A 16,983-nucleotide genomic window follows, 5' to 3' on the forward strand; every position below is an offset into this window, starting at 1 on the left:
TGGAGAGCTCTTTCGTAGGCGTGAGTGTCTCTATCGTATTGATTATTCTTTTCTTCCAAGGCTTTTAGGAGATCATCCAACTGTTGCTGTTGAGCTTGCAGTGTATTTTCTAAATCTCGTACTTTCCCTCTTAGCTCTTGATGTTTAGACTGACTAGTCACACATTCTGCAGACACTGTTTCATACTCAGCATTCTTCTTTCTTAACTCTATCATAGCACGCGCAGCTTTTTCCTCTTCTTTCTTTGCTTTCTCTTTCCAGAATTCCATCCCACCTTTGATGTTGCTTATTTCTTCCTTCCATTCAGCTGACGACTTGCCCAAACCACTATTTTTTATAGTGTTTCTTAATTTCTTATTTTCCAAAAGAAGGTCCTTTAAGTTGTTTCTCACGATCTCAGCTTCTTTTTGAAACTTCATGGTTTTGGATTCTTCAATTTGAACCCCGATCTTCAGCTAGTAGTTCTCCTCTTAAAGAGAACTAATATCCCGTAACAGCTTGGCCTTTTCACGTTTGAATTCATGTCTCGCTATTTCCAACTCGGATGGCATTTTTTTTGAGAAAAGATTCTGGAAAGCATAACTCGTCGGGGAGATTTGTTGACTATTCACTCATCGTTTTCTCCATAAGTCATAATCTTGAGTGATAGTATCAGCATAAAGGGCTAATTACATTAGGTGAATTTCTTTCCAAGACTTTGCAGTATCTCGGGCTCTTTTCATGTAACCTTCACCCGTAAAGACGAACTCTGATTGTGCCAATCCTCCAGTAGCGGGTATGAACTGTCGTGAAGCAAATTGCCTTTGAACCATTAACGGAGCGTATCCAATTCCTCTTCATAATCCTAGTAAAGGCACCCAATCCTGGCTTACGCATTTGTATATTAGAACTGAAGGACGAATCCATGGTGCTTTCCAGGTTATCTCTTCAGTGTGAAGGTTTTAAAAAACCGAAACCTAGTGCTGCTCGGTGACATCTTTCGGCCAATCTTTCTCAAAGTAAGCTTTTAATGGGGCAAATATTTTTGAGAACATACGGAAAGGTGTGCGCTCTACTTTCCAGAAATGGCTCAGAATCCAGACATTAAGTAACTGCGCGCATCAGATAAAATGTCCTTCCCATTTTCTCCTACAACTACGCAGAGATCTAAAAGTCTCAGCCAAGACAGTTAGGACGGGGTTGATCCATTGCCCCAACCTTTCGAAGAAATCCACTACCGCGACTTCTATATGCTCCAAAACCTTTGGAAAAACGATCAATCCGTAAATGGCCAAAGCAAACAGATCCATTCTCTTCGCAATATCTGGATGGTTTTGAACTAAGTCTCGCAGAGAAAACCACAGAACACAACTGACTTCATTCTTTTTCTTTATCTATTTTCAGCCTATATATCAGTCATTCCGGTGAATCTCACTAGTTTTTTCTTGAAGGTCATTGGCTTGGGCTCTTTCACATATATCTTGTTGAAGTTTACGTTGTCAACACAAAGCAAGGCAGCATACTCTTCTATGGTCGGTGTCATATCTTCCTAATTGAAAGTGAAACATTGGTATGCTCGGTCCCAGAATTGAACCATGGCTTGAATCAACTGTTCGTCTATATTGAAGGCGATCAAGTGAGCTATATCCCCGTACTTTTCAGTGAAAATTCCCTTAGTATCTGAGTCCCATTGTTTCCAAATCTGAGTCAAATCTTTGAGGTTATTTTGACGAGCATTTAAAATTACTTGCTTGGGAAGATTGGAGATACATCATTCCGTTAAACTGTCCTCTTTTGCTTTCTGGGTTTTCAAAGACCAGTCCCGAACCACGACATTTTTCTCGGTTACTTGCGTAATTGACTCCTCCATCAGAAACCCGTTTTTGGCAACCGATCTCTAATCAACACCTTCCTAATCAAGATGCCTATGATACATGATGAAACATAAAAATAAAAAATAAACAAACTTAGTTAATAATCACAACAAATATGAACAGAGAAAAAACTATAGAGAATCTAACAAATTAAGTTACCTTGTCCAATATACCCGATTCCTTTGCAAAGTATAAATGTAAATGAAATAAAAGGTAAGAGGCGTTTCTCCCGTGTACTTATTTTGGTGACTATTAACGGACAAAGGTTCGGCATGGCTCTAATTAGGTGGCTCATACGGTTTACTATATTCGGTTTCAGTTCTAGACAGGAAATCGAATTGTTCGCACTATCGTCTACTAAGACTAGTACGAAGCCTCGGTCGTAGCCCATTACAGGTTCACGAGTTCAATTCGATGGATTACATTTACTTATGCCTATACGGGGGGACAAGTTAACTTACGAAAGCATAAGTCATATGTAACACAGAAGTATTCACTTGCCTGTGCGGAGGGACGAGTTAACTCACGAAGGCATAGCGTTTACTTCCACTTAAGCGAATGGAGCCCGGGTAGAGAGCTCATGTTATATAAAAATAAAAGTGCACGGTGTGTGGGGAGAAACTTACAAACCTTTACGTTTTATTTAAAAACTAAACTAAAAAAAACTAAAACCATAAAAACGTAGAGCTGAAAAACAACAAGATAAAACAAGTTAGAAGAATATTTATAACATGATGCAAATGCATGACTTTTCAAAAACAAAATTTAAGGATCACGACTAAATATTAATTTGAACAAGAAATTTTGAAAATTTTGACAACACGCGTTTAATTCGACTCGACTCTCAAAAATAGGTCCCCAGCGGAGTTGCCAGTTGTAGCGACGTAAAAATTTTGCTTTGGTCGCTAGTTGAGGCGATTATTTGAAAATTTGAAAACAGGATTTTAGTTTTAAAGAGAAAATGAGTCGCCACCGATCCTTTTTCCTAGGTGTGATCGGACACCTAATAAATCCTTTTTTTAAAAGAAAATTTATTTTTTTTAAACAAAAAGAAGGCCGAGTTTAGGTCTACGTCAAAAGCCAGAGTAAAGTTGGGTTCGGGAGTCGGTTACGCGTAAGGAAGGTATTAGCACCCTCGCGACGCCCAAAATTGATATCTTATTAAGCACGCGTTGTCTCAATTCTCAAAAATACGAGTTCAATTTAAATTTTAATCGTGATTCGGTCAAAAAACGAGAATTTTTTAAATTTTAGTTTCTTTTGAAGGGCGTCCCGTTTTTAACACAAGCCGACGAATTTCACCCAACATAGCGATGAAATCGATGACTTAATGTTAAATTGGTACATTGCCTTATTTATTGAAAAAAAACATGAATAAAAATATTTTTTTAAAAAAATAAAAATTCATAAATAAATAAACAGTGCAAACAATGATATAATGAATGAAAAAAATATTAACATATAATATAAGAGCATTAGGATAATAATAAAAACAATATTTACAATAAAAAGAAAATAATAATAATAAATGATATGCTAATAATATAATAAGAAAAGCAAGCTGATACAGAGGGTAAGAAACAAAAAATAAAAGAATTAGAAATACATCGAAGCAAATAATAAATATGATAATAATATTAAAAACAATAACCATGTATGCGATACTAAACGTAATAATAGTGTTAAACACGAAATAAAAACAATAAATATATATATACATATAATAATAGTTAGTAAAGTGACGGAAACATGATATATAAAAAAAACACTAATAATGTTACCTATATACATACATATATATATTAAAATATAACCATAATAATAGTATTAAAAAGTATATACATAGTATTAAAAATATATACATAATATATACATTTAGAAAAAATAATAATATTAAAAACAACTATTAATAATACTACATAAATATAAACATATATATAATAAAATATATATAATAATATTAAAAATACGTACATAATATATATACATATAATATAGTTATTAAAAAAATACATACAATATATAGTATTAAGAATATACACAATATATATGGTATTAAAAATATAGTATTAAAAAAACATAATATATACATATAAGTATTGATTAAAAAATAATACTAATAATAGTAATAGTAAAATACTAATAAATAATAGATATAATAATAATAAGAACATATAAACGACAATATATACAGGGGAAAATAAAAATAATAAAAGAAAATTAGTAACGCTATATATACATAAACATATATATATACATTGAAAACATATATACATAGTATTAGTATTTAAATACATATAATATAATATTTAAGAAAAACTGTACATAATATATACGTACTTGATATAGCATTTAAAGTATATATGTAATATAACATTAGACATATATATATATGAAAATATAAAAATACATAACTAATAATATTTAAGAATGTATACATAATATAGTATAAAAAATGTATATATATATGTAATATAGAATTTAAAATATACCTAATATATTAAAAGAATATATACATAATATAATATTAAGAAAAATAATAATAGCAAAAAAAAACTATTAATAATATTATATTATATATACATATAAGTATTAAGTAAAAATAATACTAATGCTAATAAATAATAAATATAATAATAGTAATAAAATATAATAGTATACATAAAATTAAAATTAAAATAAAATAATGAGAAAAAGTAAAAAAAAGGACAAAATTGAATTACAAATGAAGTTTTGGGGCGAATTTTGAAATAGAATAAAAGAAAGGGGCTTATTTGAATGCGCACAAAACATAGGGGGACCAAAACAGCAATTACTCATTCCCATCAAAACGCAGCGCTTCAGTGGGGACTAAATTGAAAATCGTGACAAATTTCAGGGCCAAATTTAAAAAAAAATTAATTGCAAAAGCTTGAAAAAGCGAAAGGGCCAAATGCGCAAATTGCCCTTCCGCTCAAAAACACTCGGATCCTGGCCTGGAGCGGATCGGATCGGGTCGGTGCGTGGGTAAAGGGCAAAACGACGTCGTTTTAGGGTTAAAAGGCAGCCCAAAAAATGACGTCGTTTTGGGAGGCTATAAAAGGCCCTGTGGCCGGACCGCCGTGCGCCGGTGGCCGGAAAAGGTAAAACTTTTTTTTTAGTTAAATGATATAATAGATATATGTATATGGATATGTGTTTGAATAGGAAAGAAAGAAGAAAAAAAAGAAACAGATTCGGTAAAAAAAAATTAATCACCTTTTTTGCTTTCGATCTTGGTTTTGGTATTCGAACGATCTATGGTATTGATCAACTGTTCTTTTGTTTTTAAAATAATGTATGTATGTTCTAAAATTCGAATTTTTCTCCCTCCTCTACAATAGATTTTTGATTGGCTTTATATAGCCATTATACAAGCTTTTTCTTTTATTATTTCTGTCTTTTCTTCATCTAATCTGCAGGTGCTGCAGAGCTGGTGGTACAGAGGGCAGTTGGTGGAGGCAGGTGGCTGCGAGTGGCTAGGGTTTCAGCTTTTCTGAAACCCTAGTTTGACTAATGGGCTAATTGGGCTTGGGCTAGGTAGTTATTTTTTTTGGGGGGCCTTTGGGATTTGAATTGGGTTAAATTTTAGTTGTAATGGTTTATTTTTGTAAAAGGCCCGGGCTAATTTGGGCTTCTACAATTATTACAAAATAACTATTCCATTACAGCTTTATTTCGTTCGAGTGAATTAAACGTGCCATTAATTTGTAGCCACACGTTGATTGTGCATTTACATTTCTAGCACCCATAATTTTTTTTTGTATTTGCTCTTTTAGTGTACATCCAAAGATACAAATATTTTTAAAAAAATTTTGATTGGTACCGCCTAACTGATGATTGATAATGATTAAGGGGAAATGGAAGGTGGTGCCGCCGGCTAGTTAGGCGGCATCGACTCCCATTATAGCATACGAGTCATTTTCATATATAATTTTTCCTTCAAGTCATTTTCGTAATTAATTAATATTTTAATGCTATTTATATATATATAAAAAAACCTACCCTGGATCATATTTGTCAAAATTAAGAGATTCGAGGAATCTTACATGCTCTAAGTTGTCCTACCATAGAAAATTCATGTCATTGGGAACAGTTATAATATTCACTTTAACTTATTAGTTATTTACTAAAATTTGTTAGCATTTATGTTATAATAATTAAGTTATATATAGCGTTAAATAATGATGTGATTCACATTGTAGATGATGCAGAAAGTTATTAAGGATGATGATGGTTCACACCATAAGTATTGCGAAAAGTCACAAAAGATTATTATTTATCTTGATTGAGATAAGTGTGCGCTATATAGTTAATCTTGTGTCCCCTTATATTGCAAGATGAGGTATTTATATGCGGAGGAGGGTATTGAGCAAGTCTCTCATTGCATAATCGTTTTCTTGGTAAAGTCTAATTTAGTCTTAAGTTAGGGTGTGGCCTGAATGTATCTTAATGTGACATATTTGGGGGTTAATGAGCTTGAAAAGTTCAAACGTGAGTTACATTGGATATGATGTGATAATTATTCTTAATTGTGTCACAATGTTGCTCTATTTGTGGAATAGGTTATTTATACATGGGTGGTAAGGGTATAACAATTGTCCGCTCTAAAGAGAAGTTTATAAAATGAATTAATATATAAGTGTAAAAACCTAATTTCTAATGGTATCAGAAAAATTTTGTTTTAAAATTTAATTGTTAAAATGATATAGTTAAGTTCGGAAGTAAAAACTTATGTGTCATTTCTTATAGTGATGAGTTAAATTATTTAGTAAATTAAAATGAATCGAGTGATAATTATAGAAAATAGACTAAATTGTAAAAGTGTAATATCTATATTGACAACAATATTTATATCAATCGAGTTAAAACTTAACCGGCTAGCATCATTATTATTTATATTGTAATTTATTTTATAATAATATTCATATGGTGGATTTAGTTGTCACATTATTTTATATTAATGGTAGGAAAGTAGGGACATTGAAAATAAATCGTAATGTGTTATTTCTTACAAAAATTTAATTTCAAATTAGATTAATGCAATATGAGGAGACTTAATTTAGTATGATTATTATTTATATTGTGATTTGTTTTATAGTAATATACATATGGTGGTTTTATAATTGTTACATTATTTTATACTAATGGTAGGAAAGTAGGGACATTGAAAGTAAATCGCAATGTGTGGTTTTTTTTATAATAATTTAATTTCAAATTACATTATTGCAATATGAGGACACTTAATTTAGCATCATTATTATTTATATTGTGATTTGTTTTATCGTAATATACATATGGATTTATAATTGTCAAATTATGTGTTGAACTATGGTTAGTGTGTTCAACATTTCAGGTGTAATTTAAATTTGAGTCGCGCTAATTATGTAACTGTTAGTATTTTATCTTCCTTTTATAATTAAAAAAAAAAGGAAAGCAGAGACATTGAAAATAAATGGCAATGTATTATTATTAATTTTGTGGTGGTTTGAATTTGGTTACTCTTTTCGGTTTCTATGATCCAAATTTCGCCTAACCCGCCAACGACAATGTCCTTTAAAATTATATTGTGTATCATGTATTTATTCTTCTCATCTTTTTTTGTTTCCAGCAAAATTATTTTACTGAGTTATCTTTTCACTGTGTAATACGAGTTTTAGGTTGAAATTTTTTTTGGTTAATCTCTTAGTTTTAAATTTAATTTTTTTTAAAGAAAAAAATTAGAAGCAAGTTAACAATGGGATCAAAAGCAAGAAAAAAATTTATATAACAAATATATTTTGTAACACCCAAAAAATTATAGGGTTAGAATTTATAAAAATTATTACGAATTGAGTCTTAGTATTAATGGTTAAGAGCTTAGTAAAACTCAAGCCTTGCTTTCTTATTTTTTTTCTTTATTTTCAACTAATCTAGAATTGAGTCGAGCTTGAACTTTAAAATTAATATTCAATCAACCTCAATTTAAATATACAACCTCAAATTTCGAGTAGAACTTGAAGTTGAGCCGTATATAATCTGAAAGGTAACATTGAAATCCACCAAGTTTCATCACATCATTTGGAACTGTCTTGATAAAAAAACTCAAGCTCCGGGGTGATTCTTTTATTCCCTTCTTCTGAAACCATCCTATAAGTAAATACAAAATGTTGCAAATGATGTCTAATGAACTTGGATTAGTATTATTACTCACTGTTAAGAACATTATAGAAAATGGAAGTATTTGCAGAATGCTTCAAAACAAAATGTTATTAATGGCATCGGGTTTCACCCTTCTGTTCATGGAAATCTCATAATAAACAGTGATACAAATTGTAAGCAATTTAGTGGTACATGCCACTAATAAGTTTTCAGCTTGTGACATCTTCCTACTTGTAAATTTTAATTCTAATCTAAGAGTAATATCAGTGAACTACAAACTCTTCCCATAGTATCACTAATGTCATTGTTACACCGCAGCAACCATCTTCCATAGCTCATGTTTCAATAAGTTGAATCTATTTCTAACACATTAAAATTCAATAAGAGAATAAAGATTGTGAAGTGAAGCAACTAGCTACAAGATGTTGCAGACCTGGCATCCATTAGAGCAACAGCAAATCTTTAAATCTATCCAAATTTTGGGGCCACAAGATAAAATTGGCCCTTTTAAAATGGGTATTCCTGAGAGAACATTTGAGAACAATGAAGCCCCAAAGTTTTACGAATAATTACACATTTCTTTGGGAATTCGGAATTGGCTATTTTGGCTTTTCAACAGTCACTACCTCCATTACTCGCATTTGGATTCCATTAGTAAGAAATTAGGAGTCTTAGGGTACCCACCTGAAATACGAATCATGTGATTTTTAAGTTTTTGGTTTTATTTAATAATTAAATTTTATTAAATTATTTCATATAATATTTTTTTAACAAAATTATTTCATATAATATATTTTTTTAACTTTTTAGTTTTGACAAATATGATTAAGGGTGCGTTTGGACAAGTGGTGCTTTTATATGCTGTTAGTGTAATAATAGTGTTGATGGTAAGATTAAATACTATTGCGTGAGACAAAAAAATAAACTAAATATACTACAGTGCACTCCATCGCTCATCCAAACCCATCTTGAAAAATCAAAATATAATAATTGACAATTAAATTTTTAAAAAATGATAATTGACATTAAAATTAAATATCTATATTTATTTAGAATCAATTTTGTAAGGGCCAATTTTGGCCCAGATCAATAAAACAAAAAAAAACCCAAACAAATCAAATTAATTCCAAAATAAAAAGTCTCAAAATAAATAAAGTCTATTTTACAAAATCAAACAGCAGACCCAATTTCCACATTGAATGGCCGAAACCCAAAACCAAATGGCCCATTACATCAAACCCTAGCCCAAATCTTAGCCTAATATCCTAAACTTTTTTTCAACAAACTAACCCTAGGGCTAGTTCCTATTGTGGCCGCCGCTCCCACCTTTGGCCTCCCATCTGCCGCACACCACCCCTCCACGCATCTCTCACCTCTCTGACACATGCAAGAAGGAGTAAATGTGAAGACAGAGAGCAATACATGGGCAGTAGAAGAAATCAAGCAAAAAACGACAAAAATATGAAATGGATGGTCACTTTAATCGGCTATAAGAGCCCGATTCTTCTATTTTGTATTTTTTACACACATTCGCTCCGTTTGTTTGCCAATAAAATGTTTTCCGGAAAATGATTTCTGGAAAATAATTTACTTTTCTGGAAATGATTTACTTTTCTGGTGTTTGGATGAATCTGTGTAAAATATTTTCTGTTGTTTGGCAGATTTCATGAAAATATTTTCTAAAAAAACTGTTTTTACATATATTAATAAAATTATATATATTAATAAAATTATATTTTAAATTATTTTTACATGTATTGCAATGATTTATTATAAATAAATCAAATTAAACATATAATAATACTCAATTATTAAGTTAGAATATTAACCGTCATAAATTAAAAACAACCAAAGTCAAATAAATTATTTGTAATTGTGTTATAAAAAATAAATAAAAAAACAAAGATTGAATAATTATAAATTAGCTTCCAAACCACAATTAATACTAGAAATTAATAATATTATCCAAATGCATAATTAGTAGTACACCACATAATAACAATAATATTGTTCAAGTGCATAACTAATATTACACCACATTAAAAGTATCAGTATCTTCAACCTTGAGAAAATTTTTGAAGGAAAAATTTTTCTATGCTTCTTACTTGAAAATATTTTTTTATCATAAATTTCGTATCAGAGACAGCTCACCAATTTTCAGCTTTGAATGTAAAGCATAATGTTAAGATTCTAGGAATAACTGAGATTTCTAATGATGCTAGTAAACAATGACAAAGAGTAAGTTGTTATGATCATAAATATACAGTATTTTCCAATAGACGACCAAGCATAATAAGTGAACCAGGATGTGTTGGCCATGAACTCAATTAGGAGCTGGTAACCCTGTGCTAACACACGCTGCTAGTGCTAGAACATCGGAACCAAGCCATGAGACACGGCTAGAAACAACAGCAAATGGAAATCCGTGATACACTTCACGAATGGAAGGCTCTTTGTCCTATCTAGATGATTCTTCAGTGTCCTCATTGTCACAAGGTTGTTCTGGTTCTCAATAGGAAAGGTTGATGAAAGAGATCCCTGCATCAAAGCAACCATTCATTTGTGTTTCAGAGTAATTCTTAAGTAAAACACAGGTCCAACTCTAACCTAAGAAATAAAAACATAATAACCACCACTCTTGTATTTATTGTAAGACTAGTAGCGAACATAGGTGGACTTCGTTAAGCCACTACGAGGCTGCTAGTAGAAAATGACAGTCAATGATGTTTTTTAGGAGCCTTATATTCTAATATTAGCGCTGCACATAGTTACACGCCTAACAATGGCGATTACTGATTTCATTTGTTTCAAAAGTGATTGTTCGGTATGGTGCAAGGTATCAATCTCAGAGTGACAACAATCAAGACCAGACAGTCATGTCTACTTCCAAACTTAAATACTAATATCAAACTTAAATACCATGAAGCGGTCATGGCAAGAAAAGATCGATTTGGAACAGACATCAAGCAAGAATGGTAATTAAGAAGCTGCAAAGTTTGATATAATTGTGGTTCTTGCTGTTTATCTGTCTGATACATCAGATTAAGGCAGTCTGCAAAGTTAAACCTTTGACATAGAGCCCAAAGTGTTACTAAATTTGCTCACAGTAGATAAATTTGTAAGTCGAAATAGTGTGTTTTAATGTAGATGAGCATTACAAATCAAGGGATTCGGTTCATTAGCTGCCCGATTTCTTCACTATAAATGTGTGTGTATATATATATGACCCACCTTCCTTTCTGCCAGTGAAAAATAGAAGAAGCCGGTCATTGCCCTCTTTAGTGCATTAGGATAATAATTGTTCCTTTTATTCTTCTTTCCATCATCTTTTCCATCTCTACTTTTCTTCTTACTTTCTTTAGAAGAAGAGGTAGCTGCAGCTGCAGCAACAGCAACTTCCTTCATTTGATCCTTTTTCGCAGGTTTCTGTAATTGGCAATTCAATGTGAGATACCAAATTATACTTTGTCGACAATTTCCATTTACAAGAATAAACTATATGAATGAACAAAATGACTTACCTATTTCTCAGCTCCACCTTCACTAGCATCAGATTCTTCCTCCCCAAAACCATCAGTTGGAGAACCTCTGATAATACTTTAAAATGACGTGTTTTTATATATTAATCATGTGTTTATTTTGAGCTTGAGCCTACTAATTTAAGCTATTTATGTCTTTTTATCTTTTAGGGACTAAATTGGAGGCGAAAAGTAAATTCAAGGGAAAAAGCGTAAATTTGGAGATTAAATGGGCCAATATGCAACGTGGGACAAATATGGTGCCAAAAGTGCGAACATGGAAGGCACAAGGACTTAAAAGCAAATAGAAGAGATTTTATTTTGGAAGACTCTATTTTCTTTTATTCTATTAGGATAATTAATATTAAGATAATTATTAGGATTATTCAAATTTAGGATTTTATTTTAATTATCTTTGTTTATCTTTAATTAAATGTATTTATCTTTTTAGAATTTAAGTTCAATTAGACTATCTCCCTAGCACTATAAATAGGGGGTGAAGTGACTCTATTTGGAGGATCTTTTTCTGTAAACACTCTCCCCCAAAAGTCTTTTGTTCTTTCATATTTCTTTTCAATAAAATTTCTTTTTCCATATTTTTATTTATTTTCTTTCCCACAATTATCATGAGCCACTAAAACCCTTCTAACAAAAAGTTGTCAATATTTCCCCAAAAAATGTTCTTGAGGCCTAGAATCCGTACTTAGCTTTCTCGCCAAATATTCATCGTTTCTCCGCACTACGAGCTGACGCTTCCGTCCATGGCCCTTAAGAAGTAAGCTTTTCAGCAAATACAAAGGCGGCCGCTTTGTATGTTTTGGAAGGATTGCATAGTCGGTTCGTTAACTTACTGCGTCAGAGGTTGGCGAGCCAAAGAGACAAAATGGCGTGGGATTCGCCATTGAGAAGCGTTGATCTAGCATAGATTACTGGCTAGAGTCAGGTTCCCTAAAAATCGTAAGTCTAATCTTTGGAGCTGGTGGTCGTAGGCGTCCTCTTCCACTATAACTGGCTTACTCGAGTCGAGAAGGATCATCCGAAAGCCAAGGATTGAGCCCAAGGCGGAATGAGACAACCAGAGGCTGGAACTTTCCCATAAGAATTTCTTTTCACTTAAAACTCTTTTTATTATTTTTATTATTTTCGTAATCATAATTTCAGTAAACTTTAAAATCTATTTTAATTTTATTTTCGCTTCCAAAATCAATTCTTAAAATCTATTTTTTTTATTTTTTCCAGGAACGCAGGTTTTCTTGGGCACAATTCTGTCCAGGATTTCGAGAAACAAGCATTCGTATAATCCGGTCCCTGAGGATTCGACCCTACTTTTCCTTTACTATTCTTTTTCTATTTTTATTGTTTTACATGGAATAGGTTATTTTTGGTGCTCTCAACGACCGCATCAACCTCCGTCGTCCTTGTCAATAACAAAGTCCTCATCCTGCATTTACAACTTCATCAATAGGGATAGCCAGAAGCTAATAGCTCAGATGTCAATATCTAGAATGTGTTTAGATATTTTTCCTATAACTACTACTAAAACCAATGTGTTTAGGGGTCACTCGATAACCAAGTGAAAATTGTAATCAATGCATATTTCAAAAACAAAGAACCAAGTGCATATTAAAGACCTAAATAAAGATGGGGAAAGAAAAAAATACCTCATCATCATTTTCATCCACACCAGCTTCATTCTTAATGCGTTCAAGATGTGGATCAACTGCATCATCATCATCATTTTAAAGAATCTTAGCCATACTATCTGCGGTTTGTACATCTCCAAGGTTCATAATCTTCAAACTCTTAGAACTACATGGTAAAAGAGCAGTTAATGAATTGCCAAAATGACCAGAATTACTAACTCAATGGAAGAACCTATTAACCTAACCTGATGAAGTCAAACAAATTGTGATATTCATTTCTCTGAGTATTCCGAAATAAATGTTCTTGCTTAGTTTTTAATCTTATAAGAAGATCAAAGTAACGCATATTTGAGCTACCAGCAGCATGCCTCTCAAATTCAACATAGTCAATCTGGCATTTTGAGCAGAAAAGGAAAGATAACCAAGCATGTCAGTTAAAATGGGTATCTGTCATTTGCATCTAGAACAACAATCAATCAAGAGGCAAAAGTATGAGGCTGGTTGAACTGCCAAACAAACAGAGTATAGAAAAGTATGTTAAAGAGGTTGTAAATATATTTTGCCTCTCTTATACCAATGAACATTACTATATTATATCAGTGAAAGAATTGAACCTTTGGAAGCAAAAAAAGATGCACAACACTACTATATTGAATTTTGAAATCATTAGCCTCTCCTTGGAGTCGCAAGAATGACAGATAAAGTTCAACACTATACCAACCCTTGTATGAAGAGCATACTAAGTCATACATTTAAAGGAAGAAAACAAAATTGTATAACCTAAAAGAAACAAACCAAAAATCAAATATACACAAAAGACACATTGGTTCTGATTAGATGATTTTTCATCCCAAATGTCAATGTGCTACCTTGGTGTGAGGATTGCAATGCCCTCAAAAGTGACAACAACTTCCTCAACTCCAGTACCAACATCTGCCACTGACATGATTTTTTTCACGGAAAACCTAGAAGGTAATGGTACATAGATCACCAAAGTAATCATTAGTTGTAAATTCACATTTTCTTAATAAAGAAGTGACAACAGACTTACCTGAGCAGAATGATGATTTTCATCACCAACAAATTGGGTGTTGGCGTTGGGTATGTGGAAACTTATCTCTATAAGAACAGAATATGCGACAGACTTTTACCTGGAAGAGAAGATGAAGAACAAAAGAAGGAAAATGAACGAAGAACGGAAGAATGAGAAGGAGCCTTACTTGGATGAAGGAGGAACCGGAAAAGCTCATTGACCAAACTGATTTGCAACCTAAGGGGAAGGGGAAGGGGAAGGGGAGAAGAATGTGTCATTTTCCGAAAAATGTCTTACCGAATTCAAAAGGGTAAGACATTTTCCTTAAGAAAGGATTCTCTTTTTCCTCGGGTTTGTAAAATATTTTACCTGGGAAATCATTTCCACCCAACCAAACATCAGAAAAGCCTGAAAAGCTTTTACACGTTACAAAACGGAGCCTAAGAATAAAAAAGAGAACAGAAGTTTAAAAAAGGTGTTAATTTTTTATTTATTTTTTCTTTTCATTCTTGTTTCTTTTCATTTTTATATGTACATATATATTTTTTTACGAATTGATTTTTTAATAAAAACGTAGGATAAAGGAAAGAGAAAGGAAAACTTACCCAAATCCTCGCAGCCCTGTCGTCGGAGACCTCTTCTCTGTCGTCAGTTCCTTTTCTTTTGATTTTTTTTGGTTTAGGAAGCCCTCACCATGAAACTTGTTATTAAAAAGGGTTAAAAAACCGATGTCGTGCGCCTCGACCGCCGTCCACGGTGGAAGTCACGGCGGCGATGATCGGTTAAGAAACCTTAGCAGAAAAATGAAAATAAAGGAGAAGGGCAGCTGTTTTTTTTTTAAATTTTAGGGCTAAAATGGAATAAACAAAAAAAGAGGGGCCTTTTAAACATTTACAAAAACGGAGCCATTTTTGGGAGTTTAGGTGCTGAAACGGCACCGTTTTGGACTGCTCGTGCGCAACCCGACCCCCCAGAGGGGTCTGCGTGTTTCCCATTATCGAGATATTTATGCGTGAGGTCCCTCCGCTGTTATGCGCGCCTGCAATTTGGCCCTTTCATTCACTTTATTCATTTTTATAAATCTGACCGCATAATTTATTTTTGTTTACATTCGGGTCCGTGTTGAAAAGTTGCGCCTAAGGGATGGAAATATTTTCCAATTAGTCCTTCATTGCTTTAGCGCGTTTCACCTCGATCCCTGATAGCTTTTTTCATTATTTACAATTTTTACCCTTAAGTTTTGATCCGATTTCAACCTAGTCATTCGTCTGTCTATTTATTTATTTATCCCTTTTTAAAAAAAATGTTTTATTATTATTATTCAATTTAAATTTTTTATATATTATTCATGTTAAAACTTTTTATATATTATTATTTATTTTAAAGTTTTTTTCCACATATTATTTATTTTAAGCTTTTATACGTTATTTTAATTTTTTTATTATATAAACTATTCATTTAAGGTTACTATATATTTTATTTTATTTTAAATTGAATTATATATTAACTACTTTAAGTTATTTCATACTATTCACTCTAAACTTACTTTATATATTATTTTAAACTTGCTTTTATGTATTATTGTTTTATTACTTGCTAAATTGTTACCTTATTTTAAACTTATATACACATGTATTATCTATTTTAAAGTTATTCATATATATAAATTTTTTTAAAATTTGTTTTGTGTATTATAGATTTTAAAATTATTTTTTCACATTATTTATTTTAAATTCATTTATTATCATTTTAAATTTGTTTTTACATTTTGTTTATTTTAATTTGCTTTATAATTTTTTTAATTGTTATATATTATTTAATTCATCGGCCTTTATTTATTGATGTTATTATTTAAATGATGGATGTTGCGTGATTGTTGTCATTGTAGATACTATGATTCATTTACTTGTAATTTCATATTATTGTCATTCATAGCATTTGTATATTATTACCTCGTGTTCCGCATCATTTTTTAGCTATTTCATTCAAATCGCATCGTGAATTAAGCTCCAACATTGTTATCCAATATAGATCGCTTTACTTTTCTCCAAATAAATAGATGCACATCGTTTCTGTTTTATCATCGCTATTACTCGAAATTTTTTTAAATAAGGCAATATTTTACGTTTTAGGAAATTTGAGAAATCGTGCCCTAACTTACGGGGTTTCGGTTTTATCGTTAAACCTAAATGGCCAAATATCCTTTTAAGTTCCAAAACACATGAAATTTCAATTAAAATTAAAGATAAACTTGTGCTCAGGAGTTCATGGTATCGCGTCCTAACTTACGGGATGTGATACTCTGATATCTCGAGACGAGGAAATCTTTAGCAATCGTTTTGATCTAATTCAAGCGCTTTTAAAACTGATGTTAATAAAAAATGATCATATTTTAAATTCGTTCCTGATTTTTAACTTTCGACATCAAGACACTAACTAATCAATTCGGTACCAATTTTGGGCGTGACGAGGGTGCTAATCCTTCCTCGCACGTAACTGACTCCTGAACCCGTTTTCTCGAGTTTCGTAGACCAAAAACATTGTTTTAATAAACTAAAACGTTTTATTAAAGCAAAGGTGATCCGATCACACCTAATAAAGATCAATGACGACTCCCGTTTTAATTTTCATTTTCAAACGAAGTCGATTCCCGTTTTCAAAAAATGATTTCGACAAATTTAATAGTAGTTTAATACAGGAGTGAATTATATTTATTAATTAAAATATATTATTTTAAAAAAAATATGATCAGGTATCTTATAATGGACTTTATTTTA

At 31.7% G+C, this 16,983-nt stretch overlaps 1 long non-coding RNA gene across 1 annotated transcript; it reads right to left on the reverse strand.

The window, feature by feature from the left end:
• Positions 1–12,845: 12,845 nt before the first annotated feature.
• On the reverse strand, positions 12,846–14,134 carry LOC121206186 (uncharacterized). The gene is made up of 4 exons (XR_005901214.1): positions 14,043–14,134; positions 13,419–13,564; positions 13,192–13,339; positions 12,846–12,971 (listed from the first exon to the last, which is right to left on the reverse strand). It is a non-coding gene; the product is annotated as an uncharacterized lncRNA (long non-coding RNA).
• Between the last annotated feature and the right edge of the window lie 2,849 nt (positions 14,135–16,983).

Source organism: Gossypium hirsutum, chromosome A09, assembly GCF_007990345.1.
Source record: "Gossypium hirsutum isolate 1008001.06 chromosome A09, Gossypium_hirsutum_v2.1, whole genome shotgun sequence".
In the NCBI taxonomy this organism is placed as follows: Eukaryota; Viridiplantae; Streptophyta; class Magnoliopsida; order Malvales; family Malvaceae; genus Gossypium; species Gossypium hirsutum.